The 12642-nt window shown below is 32.8% G+C and overlaps 1 long non-coding RNA gene across 1 annotated transcript in view; it reads left to right on the forward strand.

The window, feature by feature from the left end:
• Positions 1–12642, forward strand: part of LOC107520881 — a 58026-nt gene that overhangs the window by 29341 nt on the left and 16043 nt on the right. Inside the window, exon 4 of the long non-coding RNA XR_001599453.2 lies at positions 4698–4790. This is a non-coding gene — a long non-coding RNA (uncharacterized LOC107520881). The remainder of the gene's footprint in view (positions 1–4697; positions 4791–12642) is intronic.

Genomic DNA, 12642 nt, shown 5'->3' on the forward strand with positions numbered 1-12642 from the left:
GAATGATGTTATTCCTTTAGCCAGTAATGATTTATATTGGCATTCTGTCAATAAGAACACAGATAATTTAGCTATGAGGTATTAATACTTTCCATAATAATCACTTAATTAAAGAATGCGGCTCATCTTTTTAAAAATAGGATATCCTAATTTTCTCAGTTTGAGTTCAACAGAAAGCTATACACATCTGATTATAAAGGCACCTTGAAGTTTTCCATTTTATCACACAGCACTACACTATCTTACACATAATGATATCCTGGCTTTTAAAATCAATAGCAAGTGTCATCATCAAAATAGCAGATTTCAAAACAGTGAATAGCAGCTACAAGTATGTACTTTACATCCAACCTGATCGACTTCAAATACTGGCTCTACTGCTTACCAGCTTTTTATTTGGAGCCTGTGATTTAACTCTCTCTACCTGGATTCTTTATCTTTAAAATTAGATAATAATACCTACATCATCAAACTGTTGTGAGGGTTATGTGAATATATATGTTATAAACATGTTTCTATGTTTATACATTACATATTATATATTATGTATTATATAATGTACATATTTAAGTGTATATATATGTTATAGATTTATATATGTATTATATGTTTACATATGGTCTAAATTTATATATCTATATATCTAAGAATAGTACCTAGTGCTCTGTAAATATTACATAAATGTTTACTATTATTGTTAAATATATGGTTTCTGTTAGCTTCTAAAGTATAACTAAAAACAGAAATATAGGGACGAGGAGGTGCTACTGTTTCTAGAGATACCAATAAAACAATAACATGGGGCTTTGGGAAAGAAACTAACGTTCATTGAGTGGTTACCATAGACCAGGTATTGTTTAAGGTTATTTACATGTCTTATTTGATCCTTATCCTGTCTCGTAAAATAGCAGGTATTACATCTATCTTACATATGAAAAAGCTGAAAACTATAGAGGCTTTTAACTTCTCTGGGGCACATAGTGACTTAATGGTAGCATTGGAATTTTATGGCTCTAAATAACCAGAATATTAAATCAAGCATCAGTCTTTTTGGTTTTTAAAATTGTCAATGACATTGTTGTTATCATAAGTAAATATCAAAATTCAGTAGCATATGCTCTCTGAAATCAGGACAGATCTGTGTTTGAACCACTCAGCTTGCTGGCAGTGTGAATTTGGGCAAGTGACCTATTTTTCTGAGCTTGTTTCCTCATTTTTAGATAGGGCTGTTAAACCTTATTAATAGGGCTGCTGTGAGCATGAAATGAGATTATGCATGTAACATTCTTAGCATAGAACTTCACATATAAATAATGCAGAGCACATGATAGCTGATAGACTTATTTTTATTATCATCACTATTGTTTCTGCAACTTCACCTCTAACAGGTTATCTGCAGAACCACTCACATGCACATGTGAATATACAAATACATATGCACACAAATAACCTCTTTCATTAAGATGGAGGACTCATATCATAGGCACAAAATAATTAATACAACCTTGGGCTCTTGATGAGGTGAGGAAGATGTGGGATGGTGGATGACAGAGTTGCTGACAAAGTGTTAATGACTGCTATGCACTAAAAACTTTTTCAGTTCTATTAAGCTTAAAAATTGCTCCTTTTCAAAATCTATGGCTAAAATTAAAAACTTTCCATAAATGTTAGATTTATGAAAAAGTAACAAAAATAGTACAGAGAGTCCCCTGGTATTCTTCACCAGGTTCCCCTAGTGTTAAAGTTCACATAACCATGGTATATTTGTTAAAACTAAGAAATTTATATTAGTGAAATACTATTAATGAAAGTAATACAGATTTCATTTGGATTTCACCAGTTTTCTCACTAATTTCCCTTTTCTGTTCTTGCATCCAATCCGGAATGCTACATTGCATTTAGTATGATTGATATGATTGATTTATGAATCAGTCTTTTCCTCCACTATCTCTCTCCTACAAACCACTTCCTAACTTTTAAGAATGGGGAGCAGCAGAGAGAGAAAGCAATACACTCAGACCGAAAGGGCCCGACCAAAGAAACAAACAGCTAGACAGCTAGAGCAAGTTCTTTGGAGCATCTCTAGACTGCAGCTTTTGTACAAATTGTTACAATGGTATGTTAGCTTGAGCTAAAGAAATGTGGTTGAAATATGAGACATAAGAGGGAAATAATATAAATACTGAGTAGCTATTATTTGTAAATTTGTTCAAACAGGAATGTTAAAAAATGAAATATGTCATTTAGTTAAAAGTATCATACCAATGTTAATTTCTTGGTTCAACAAATATAAATGTTAACACTAGGAAAGATATGAAACTCACATGGTTGTGCAGACAAGTAATATTTAACAATCCAGTCAGTGAATGTTTCTGTTACAGAAATTCTTCCATGGTATGGAACCTGAAGAAAAGCTCCTCATCCCTCTCCGTGAGGCTAATTTTATAGGCTAATGTTAATGCACCCATACTAGACCTATCTCCTTTGTAAACAAAGATGCAAATATCTAAATAAATTTTTAGCAAGTTGAAATATGAATGACATTGTAAGGATAATTTAACATTAGGAAATTCATAGATGAAATTCATTAATTAATAGATTAAATAGATTAACTGGAAAAATCCATATAATCAACTAAAGAGATGACTAAAAAACTCCACTTGAAAAAAAAATTTAGCCCTCATTTTTTAATTAAAATGTATCCACTAAGGAGAAAAACCCATTTCCTAAAACTAATGAAAGCTCTTTACTAGAAACCTATAATGAACAAAATATTCGATGGTAAATCATTAAAAAATTTCCTACTAAAGTCAAGATGTATACAAAAATATCTATCACCACTAGTCTTCAATACTGTACTCAAGGTTCTGTCAAATGTAATAAGAAAAATGTAGGGAAATATCGATATTGGAAAAGAAAAGAGTAAACTCAATGTATTTACAGACATTAATTTTAGGCCTACAAAATCCAAAATGTTGAAAAAAGTATATTAGAAATAGGAGAATTCAGTAAGTTGCTGGATATAAGATGCATACACAAAAAGAAGTTTTTCTGCATATCAAAAATAGTCATATAAAAAATATAATGAGAAAAGAGCCCATTCACAATAACCAAAAAAAATAAATCCCACAAAATAACTAAAAATAAATCTAACAAGAAGTTGTAATGTATAGAAAGAAAAATGTAATGCTTTACCAAAGGACCTAAAAAAAAAACCCGATTGAATTGAAACATTGATTCTTTTAAATATTTATTCCTATAACATTCTACATATTTAATGTAATTTTAACCTGCTTCCAACAAATTTTATAATGAATATTTATAAATTGATAAGTTTATATATTGGAGAAAATTCATGCAATTAGTCAATGACATTTTTAAATTGGATATAATTGATACATATCATTGGTTTCAAGTATACTACATAAATGATTCAATATTTGTATATATTTTGAAACAATTACCACAATAAGTCTAGTCAACATCTATTACCATACCTAGTACAATATTTTTTCTTGTGATAAGAACTTTATTATAGTAATTACAGCAGTGTGACCTTGGTACATGAATAAATACATAGATTATAAGTAGAAGAAACGGCTTGTACATGGATTGCATATATGGGAATAGTTTATGATAAATGAGGAATTTCAAATCAATAGAGAGAAGATGAAGTATTTAGTAAGTAATTTGTGGCAAATGGGTAGTAAAAGTAGACCTTCAGTTAACACCTTACACAAATATCTGATGATTACAAGAACAAAGCATGAGAAAATGTAAAAATATAAGAATATCTAGAATATTTTTTAAAATTTTGAAGTGATAAAAGATTTCGTAAATGAGATCGAAAAGCCAGAATATATGATAGACCTCTTCTATGAAAAACCATGCACTATGAGCACATACACAAAGCTATTCAGATACCATCACTTCTCTATTCAGAAACATCACTTGCATTGGCCAAGGATTAGAAAAATTATAAAAATACATCATGGAAATTAAATACATTCTAATATTTCTGTATTTGAAGTACTATTTCACCATTAAAATAATGAACTTGATCTGTATGTGCTGATATGAAAAGGTAGCTGAGACATTAAAATTTAATTGCAAAATCTACAATATGATTCCATTTAAGTTTTTAAAAAATGCCGAAACTTTTCTAAAAAGAAGTGCCAATTCAAAGCTTTAGGCTGATGGGTGGAATATGAAGGAGAATAAAATGTTCAAAAATCACATGGTGAGAATATTTTTGTAATTTATGCCTTATGTACCTCAACTAAATGTTCTCCAGAAAGCCCAAAACTAGCATAGAGAAAAATTTCCCCCTAGCCTTTCATCAAGCTAAGACTGTCCCAGCAAGATTGTGGAGGGAAGAAGTAAGAAGTTTGCATGTCTCTATTTCCTTGCTGCAAAAATTGAGTATGTGTTAACATCCATTAATAACTTTCTTTTGACTTGTCAATTACAGAGTAATAATTTTCTGCCCAATTTGGTTATAGAGACAAGTATACAAAAGATCAAGCAAGGATGTCTAAACAAAAGGGCTTCAAGTGGGGATTTTTCAAGTGTTTCAAGATTTTCCTCAGTGCGGACATATAGATTATTTCTTGGCAAGGGCATGTGGCTTAGGTGTATTTTACTTAAGATTAGTGATCACAATTTGTCTGATCTGTTTCCAACTGTCTCATTTTTAGTTGGTGGTGCTGATTGTTCCAAGAATTCGCCACAGAAGATTTTTAATAGATGCAGATCAAATGTCTTATTCTCTATTACATCTCCAGTGCCTGGTAGGTACATAACATGTATTTGTGGAATACGTGTTAAGTTATGAAAAACTAAATGAATAGGGAACAGTTGATAATAGAACCTTAAATTTATTTGTGGAATATAATTATATAAACATATATATATATTTGTTCATATATGACTGTAACAATATTAATTTATTATGTTAAGTGAATTGTATAAAATTTACATTTATCATCTTTAAAAAACACGTTAAAGAATTCCTTCAGGTGTTGTTAAAGATAGCTCCCTCAGGTGTATCAAAGGAAGAAGTGTAAATCTAGTCCTCATACCCAGAGTAAGTATACCAGATGAACAGTACTCTTACTGCCAGGTAATATTATACCTTACAAATCACCTTAGATTGGTTACTTTATGCTTGATAGGTTTTACATTTTAACAGTATGAATGTCTCTCAGATTAATGTAAAATGCCAGATAATTTTTTGTTTTCTCTTACTCATTTGAAAAATTTTAACAAGATAGTACTTTCCTTTCTTAAATTTGCACTGCAAAGGGAAATATGGGCAAGGCAACCATGATTTCTCACAGTTTTAAAATGGCTATGGGAACCACTTAGAAGAAAGGGTGGGTTTGATTATATCCCTAATCCCTTCTAGTTTTAACATTATATGACCACTTCAACTGCTTGACAGTACAATCAATTAGGGCAATTATTGCTATTAGATTAAAACCTACAGAAAATGTTTCTTTTTTATGAGACATTTTGCCCTCAAGCAATCTTTCTCAGGTGTTCATTCTAATAGTGGACCAATATAGGGACATTTTCTAATTAGGCTGCAACCTGAAATTTCTGGATTGTTTTATCGGTGGGAATGCAGTTCTCTGCAATGGATAGACTGAATCCCAGCCTTTTAGAAGACTCTGGATTCTAAATTGGGGTTCACTGCTTATTATCTATGTGGCTTCTGAGCTTCAATTTCTTGTCCTAGAAAATGGAATTAGTAACATGTCTCATAGGGTTATTGTGAGCATTTACATAACCTCAGGAAGCTTTAAAGATCCTTGGATAGTGAGTTTGAATTTTAAGATTTGTGCTTTTGTTCCCAGTACTGCTTGGTCTGTAAGAATGCACAATGGCCAAAGAACCCTACAGTAGACCCATAACAAGTCTACCGCATCAACAGAATCATGGAAATGGTCAGCCTTAGCTACTCGCATTATTAGTTTATTTCTACATCCACCAGTCCATAGATAAACCTGTACATCTCTGTAATACAGAAATTCATCTGAATATATTAACCATATGTTAGAAACAAATTTTAGCTCTGAGAAACTAAACACCTATTAGTATAGCTCAATGAAAAAAATCTAGGTGGCTTAGTGACGTTTTATCAAGGACCAGAATCCAGGAATTTACCTGGTATACCTGTTCTAGCATTTTATCTTTTTGATAGTCATCCTTAAAAATTATCCATCAAATTGTTTTGGTCCATCTGAGCAGATTTATTAAATATATCCCAATGTAAAGCTTAAGATAAAGAAAAAAATCTATGATCAAGGTTATTTCAGAAGTCATATAGATGAGTAGCACAGAAAATTGAAATTTAAAATGAGTATTTGAGAATAATAATTGAAATGGTCAATGGTTCTAATTATTGCTTCAATAGCATTGATTATTAAGAATATTTATTGAACTATAATAAGTATTATATATAGGGCTATCTCTTAAGTAAAACTACAAGCAATAAATGTATAATTACATTCCTATTAATTTATAACAATTGTATGATTTTTTAGGCATGTTTTGTTTAACAAGATAGCTAAAGGCAAATTAATATCATAAAGCAATATTCCTAATATTGACCATAAACAGATGTTCACCGATATATTATTATAATATTAATAATATTTGGATTACATATGTAATGATGATATAATTGGGATTTGCTACAACATAATGAGACTCACTTTTTTTAACAATAAATAACACCAGAGTCTTTGAACTTATTGGATAGTACCTACAGCTGGTGTAGTTTTAGCATAAAGCTTTAGGAGTCTGTTCTCACAATTGAGCCCTTCAAAATGTAAAGCACAGTATCTTTCATCCCTTGGCCAATAAGGCCATGTAAGTCTAATAATTGATAATCCTTGCATAGCAATACAGAATATATAAAGTGCTTTTTAAAATTCTTAATTAAAATCTTGTCGTGTAAATGTTAATCAACACATAGCATTATGCATAATGGATATAGTACAACAAAAATAATTGCCTGCAATAAAATTTATCATATTCTAGTTCAAAAGTATTTCTATGCTGCTCTTATGAAATCTGGCTTTGTTTTATTTAGACATATGTATGTATACATATAAAATATTTATTGTAATACTTGTATTCTCAACCTATTTTAAACTATAAGATCATTTCGGGATTCAGACTTACTCAGCTTGACAACTATGTGGTTTCTAGAACAGTGTCTTCCAAATAATTGGAATTCAATGAATATCTGTCGAGGTGAATAAGTGATTTAACATATTTAAGAGATGAATTTACACATATGATTGTCAAAGCAGAGCTAAGCACAGGGTACTTATTATTGAGTGTGCAAATACAGTGTCTTTCATGGGTAGATTTTATTTTTTATTCCTTTAGCATCATGTTTACATCTGAGGCAAATCTGAAGGCATGCTTTCTTATAGTGACCCTGATTCATTTCCAACAGCGTGTGTGCGTGTGCGTATATACACACATGTGTGTTTGGTGTGTCTGTGCACATCTATAAAATTCAGCAGCTCTGCTGGTTTCTGCTAATGAGGGCTCTGAACACAGAAGAAATGTTCCTTTAAATCAGACTGGAGAGTGATTTATTTGGAATTCATGCCTTGTTTTGATTCTTTTTCTCTAATATCTAAGGCATTACTTTGTGTAAGATGCTGCTGCTTCCCATTGGCTGTCAGATATTCTCAGGAGACTGAACTCTGCGATAACTGCTTGAGAGAAAGTTTCTCCAAAGTTGAGGGATGTGTGTGTAAAAGAGAGGGGGGAGAGGGTAGAGAGGAAGAGAGAGCTTTTCTAGCAGAATTTTTCAAATTATATTGAAGACTCTTTTTTAATGTAAAAATACACAATTAGGTAAAACATCTGAGCTACATATACACTTTACAGATATCATGGATGCATCTCTGACAAGAAGAAGCATAATCTGACACAAGGTTCACTTAGGTCAAGATCCTCAGTAATGACATTGAAGAAGTCTTTCTGTTTTCTTAATGTTTAAAACTTACTGCATTTCATAATTGACCATTCATTTCAGTCACGGATTCTGAACGGGCACATTTCCATGTTATCTGCCCAGCAGGAAGGTGATTACCATAAAACTGAAGAAAAAGCAAATAGAGTGATTATAAAATGTATCATGTTCTTTATGAGCTGAATAATAACGCACACACTGAAAGTTACCCAAAAGGAGATGATGGTGTCAGCAGTAGTCTTGGTGGACAGATTAGATTATTTGTAGAAGAGTGAAAATGGCAATCGAGGCTGTTAATGCAATGTATTCACACCCTCTTCACAAACAACGTGTGTGATATTAAATACCTGCGCACCTCTATTTTGCTAGCTTTTTATCTGGTTATATATAGTCCTAGGTATTTTCACCACTAAAAACTGCAAAACATTGGGAAAAGGCCCTTAAAAAAGAAGCTATAAGCAAACCTAGATTAGGTACAACATTGTTCCTTGTTTCAATTCTTATGAAATAGTATCAAGGCCCCAAAATAGGACAAAGCCGTTTAATGCACAAAATAAACAGAGAGGAGAACCTTTTCCTAATAAAAGCTGTGATTCAGCTACACTTGCTGAAACCAAATAAACAATCTTGAATTGACACTCAGACAGAAATGTGTATAAATTATTCAGAATGAAATGTTCAAGTAATATTAACCTAAAGGTATAGTCATCAATTTTGTACTGACGGATGGCATTGGGTAGTTAGTATTCAAGTGTTACTACATAAATAAAATTGATTTATGCTAACTGAGAAGACTGAGAAAAATTTTTATCAGGATGCCCAAATTCTGTTCCTTCTGGCTTGATCAATCACCTCTCTACTGAACTGTGTATCGTTTTCTTGCAAAATTCTTAGCCGAGAAATTGGGCTAAGGCAAAATGAATAATACATTTGCTGCAGTGTTAGACTAATGACCCTTAAGTGCTTTAAAAAAAAATGAGCAGCATTGACTGCTTCCCTTATGAACAGATTCTGGCTTTCTTTTTTTTTTTTTTCTTCTCTCTCTCTCTTTCCCTCTCTCTTTTTCTTAGAAAGAAAATAATTAAGTCTTGACTTGGTCGACTGTTTTGGAGGTAGAAGTGATGAGAGGGTGAAGAATCAATAAAGCCAATCGAAGCATATATGGAATTACATCCATTTGGTTTCCTTTCTTTCCACCTATCTTCTTGCTTTTTCCCACTTTTCAGTCCCATTTTGGGTTGCTGAGTTCTCCTTTGTGTTAATCATCTTTATATTTCCTTTTATTATGTTCATCATGCTATTGTGTTATTATAAAGACATTGATCAAATGGTGACAGGCAAGACACAAAGCTATTTACTTTGCAAAAGTAGGAGGGATCTCCGACAGGGCTGCACTGTTAAAATCTGCTTCGACTGGCATTTGTAATGCACAGACAATTTTTATCTCTCCCTGAGTGGGTCCCTAAAGAGACACAGTAGTGGCTCAAGTTTCTGTACCCAAATGTCTTGTAAAAATTTGCATAAAGCCACAAAGGAAAGACAAATGCCTATATTAACCATGCTTTAAAAGGAGCTTGCTTGCACAAGGATAGTTAAAGGTGAAACCTCTGGCAGTGTAACGTAGGATTATTTTGAATTAAGTTGTTCTAAACCTATTGAAGTACTTGAGAGAAAATCAAGTATTTTTGGATTCATAAAGGAGGGAAAGGTACAACCACTATCTTCTGTGTGTGTGTGTGTGTGTGTGTGTGTGAGAGAGAGAGAGAGAGAGAGAGAGAGAGAGAGAGAGAGAGAGAGAGTGTGTCAAGAATGGAATTGTTAGACAACTGCCAAAAATGGAGTTGTTCTCCAAGGAAGTAGTCATTTACAAACTAGCATGGGGTCAAGTAACCTCATCATTCCTTTTGCAGTCCCCATTGGGTCAAAATAGCAATCCTCTTACCATCGCTTTCATCTTAAGAAGCATGGGCTAGTTTTGCCCTTTTAACTTGAGCTTTTTATTCTAGGGAAGGATTAGACTCCACATCACCACTGTTATTTTTTCATTTCATTGTCATTCTATCTTTAGAAGAAATCAGCCTCACATTGTGTTACTCTTATGTCCCTAACTAATGTTCCTTAAAAAAAAAAAAAAAAAGATGAATCCCTTTAAATAAAGCAGACCTGGTTTGATGGAACTACCAAAGTAAGAAGAAAAGAAAAGAAAAACTTCATTATTTGAAAAAGTGACTTCACTTAAGTCTAATGGTGAAGTCATTGATGTATTATTATTCTAAGGCTCCTCTTCTTGCAAGTAAAAATGTAAAGAAAACAATTTAAACCTTAAATGATATCATTGGATAGGAGCTAAGAGACATACCTTTTTCCTAGTGCCGAAGCTATGAAAACATATACCCTAATTACATTTAGCTACCAGGTCTTAGTGTCAGGTTTGTCCTAATTGGAGACACTCATTCACAAACAGACACACATATAGAGTCAAATACGTATACATAGAGTTTAAGATGGACACATTCCCAGATCTTCCTAGGTTCCATTGCCCCACTTTTTTTTTTTTGCCTGTGCATGACTGAGAGAAACATATTACTAGGTATTAAATCGGAGACATAATAAGACCCTCTAGCTAATTGTAATATAGCAAATGCCACCAACCTTTCCACAAAGCTACATAAATGTCGTTCAAACACCTGTTTCCTCCTGCCACTTTCTCATTTCCTCTGTCATTATGGTCTAATGATTTTATTATAAGGATGAGTCTTTCTACAGAGGTTAAGTGAATTCAATTTACATATAATGATATCATGGGAGAGGGGAATGTGGAGGGAAGTAGCTACTCCCAGTAATTGATTTACTAACCCCTCCTTCAAAATTCAAACATTAAAAAGCTCCTTTGCTAAAGTGATTGCTGACAAAAGAATCTTATTTATTTACTTAAATAAGTAAAGCATTATCCCATTTGGATAATAATTTTCCATTAAAATATAAAAGATTGATATTTTGATTTGCAAGCACAGTTCCATTTGGAAAAGATATAATTTAGCCAGATATCAAAGTTTCCAGTTGCCAGTTACAGCTGGCTATAGGAAAGCTGGGCTCTAAAAGAGGGGAGAAAAAGCTAGAAATATTACATACCTCAGCATTTCTAAAATTTGAGATTACAATTACCCTAGGAGGAAGAATACAGCTATCTTTTGTGAGGATAGGTAGGATGGGCTGTTTACACCAAGGTTTTAATGTTTAATTAAAAGAATATAGGAATAAATATAAATCAGTAAAATCCCAAGAGAATGGTAAGTGCTTTTTATCATTGTTATTGCTTGTTATTTTATCAAAGGAATGTCCTAAATGAGGATCTTTTGTAGTAGTGACAGGAATAGTGTTTTGTGTCTTAAACGATAAGATATTAGTCCCTAATTTGTAAGAATAAGGTGTAATTGCCTCTCTCACAAGGAATTTGCAGGTAGGAAGGGCAATATGGAGATATGGAGAGTCTAGCTGCTGGTAACCTTATCAGTGTCCATTTCAGAAGAACTGTGATGCAATTATATGTATTAACATCACCTCTCCCTTCCCACAATGCCACACCATGCAGGGACTTTCTGTCTTGAAAATATCTTCTTAGTAGACATTACATGGCTTTGGTTATACTTTGCCTTATTTTAGCTTAGTATTTCCCAGAAGGGCATTTTAAAACTTAGGAGATACCTAGTCTTGATAAAATTAAGGAGATACCTTAGTCCTAGCAGCAAAACATTTATGAATCATTTCCAGGGGTCTCATTTCCTCTACATAGCGCTCGTTTTTGCCATTGTATGTTGATGCTCATTGGCTTCAGTTTTTAAAATGCTTTAAAATCTTGTCCCAAATCTAAAGGCATTGGCAATTTTGCCTCATATTTTCCAATTTACAGACACACATGAAACTGTTAGAATACATGAAATAATAAATGAATGCTTTGTGACACCTAGAAACAGAAAGAATAACATCAACATCAAAAAGCATTGTTGGTATTTGTGGATCAGGATTCAGTGCAATTTTTTTTAACCTGTAGGTAGCTTCTCCAGTTGAGATAACTTTAGCCTCCTACTGCTGTTTTCTGCATACCCAATTTTGTTGTTAAAGGTCTCCAGCTGTAGTTGGCTTACTTTAACAGTTTAGTTTTATGCTCTCATCTCTTATCTCTGAAGTAATTGCAAAGACAACGGAACTTGAGACACTGCTTAAGTGAGTAATAATAAGTCTCTCTGCTAAGTAGCAGGCCACCCTAAAGCTTCACCTGTATTTATTAATTGTACAAGAAAGCAGAAAAATCCAAGCAGCTAGTCTGTATCTCCATTCTTATTTTGCAAAATGCATATTAAAATAGAATGTCTAGCCCTGTATCAACATTATTTAGATCAAACTTGGTTGTGTAAGTTTCTTTGACTGTCATAGGTTGAATCTAGTCAATGAGTGTGGACACTTACCCCTATTGATGCACAGATGGTTTCAGATATTTCTTTCCTTGTTTTAAGACAATGCACCATTGGACATCACATTTACTAAACTTCCTTTCCTTTTCTAACTCCTGGAAAGTCAGTCACTCTGTGAGTACCTCTTTTATTTTTTTTGACACCCATTTATTGGGACTATCGGGGCCAGGG

This window comes from Rousettus aegyptiacus, unplaced genomic scaffold, assembly GCF_014176215.1.
Source record: "Rousettus aegyptiacus isolate mRouAeg1 unplaced genomic scaffold, mRouAeg1.p scaffold_m13_p_8, whole genome shotgun sequence".
Taxonomy (NCBI): Eukaryota; Metazoa; Chordata; class Mammalia; order Chiroptera; family Pteropodidae; genus Rousettus; species Rousettus aegyptiacus.